This window comes from Poecilia latipinna, unplaced genomic scaffold, assembly GCF_001443285.1.
Source record: "Poecilia latipinna isolate Pla-1442-1.1 unplaced genomic scaffold, P_latipinna-1.0 Scaffold1874, whole genome shotgun sequence".
NCBI classification, from domain to species: Eukaryota; Metazoa; Chordata; class Actinopteri; order Cyprinodontiformes; family Poeciliidae; genus Poecilia; species Poecilia latipinna.
In genome coordinates this window covers 128349-129118 of record NW_015114490.1, presented here as the reverse complement: position 1 = coordinate 129118, position 770 = coordinate 128349, and the positions used below count along the sequence as shown (strand labels likewise).

The following is a 770-nucleotide window of genomic DNA, read 5'->3' as shown; positions in this document are numbered from 1 at the left end:
TGTGTGTGTTTACATAAGTGGATATCTAGTTATCCAGATAACTAGATATAGTTATATATCTGCATATGGATATGTTTATACATTTTTATGTTTATACATTTATATTAAACTAGTTTCTGTTATTTTCAAAGATGCCATATGAATATTTTTGTAGATTGTATTTTTTGTTTGGCAGTGCATTTGTTGTTGCATCATTTGCTCTGTGTTAATAAAGTTCTTATAATTGAAGAGTTAAAAAACTGGTAATATTTTAAATTACAAAACAAAAAGCCTTGACCAAAAGAAACTTTTCATCTCTTTCTTTAATGCAGGTTTTATGCTAAAGCATTTTAATATGGTTTGTTGATTAAGATTGTATATCTATTAATGTAATTCACTTTCAGGTTAGGTGAGAAAGACCCCATTGTTCCTACTGGAATGAGGCATCTGGGCCCCACTCAAAACCCAGTCAGCACCCATTTAAATTACCTGGGCAAACCCATATGGGGCCACCATGGAACCCGTGGACAAACCCACTTGGTACCCATATTCTAGCCCAGTTTAGACCCAGTTGGGGCCCAGGTAAAAATGAAAGCTCCCAAGTGGGGCCCAGATGGGCCTCATGTAAGTTACCCATCTGGGCCCCACTCAAAAACCAGTCAGCACCCATTTAAATTACCTGGGCAAACCCATGTGGGGCCACCATGGAACCCGCGGACAAACCCATTTGGGGTCCATATTGGCAGCCCTCTTATTTCCCATATGGGGCCCACATGGGTATGCTGGCTGGG

The 770-nt window shown here is 39.5% G+C and overlaps 1 long non-coding RNA gene across 1 annotated transcript; it reads right to left on the bottom strand.

The window, feature by feature from the left end:
* Positions 1–306: 306 nt before the first annotated feature.
* On the bottom strand, positions 307–736 carry LOC106934859 (uncharacterized). The gene is made up of 2 exons (XR_001421782.1): positions 659–736; positions 307–468 (listed from the first exon to the last, which is right to left on the bottom strand). It is a non-coding gene; the product is annotated as an uncharacterized LOC106934859 (long non-coding RNA).
* Between the last annotated feature and the right edge of the window lie 34 nt (positions 737–770).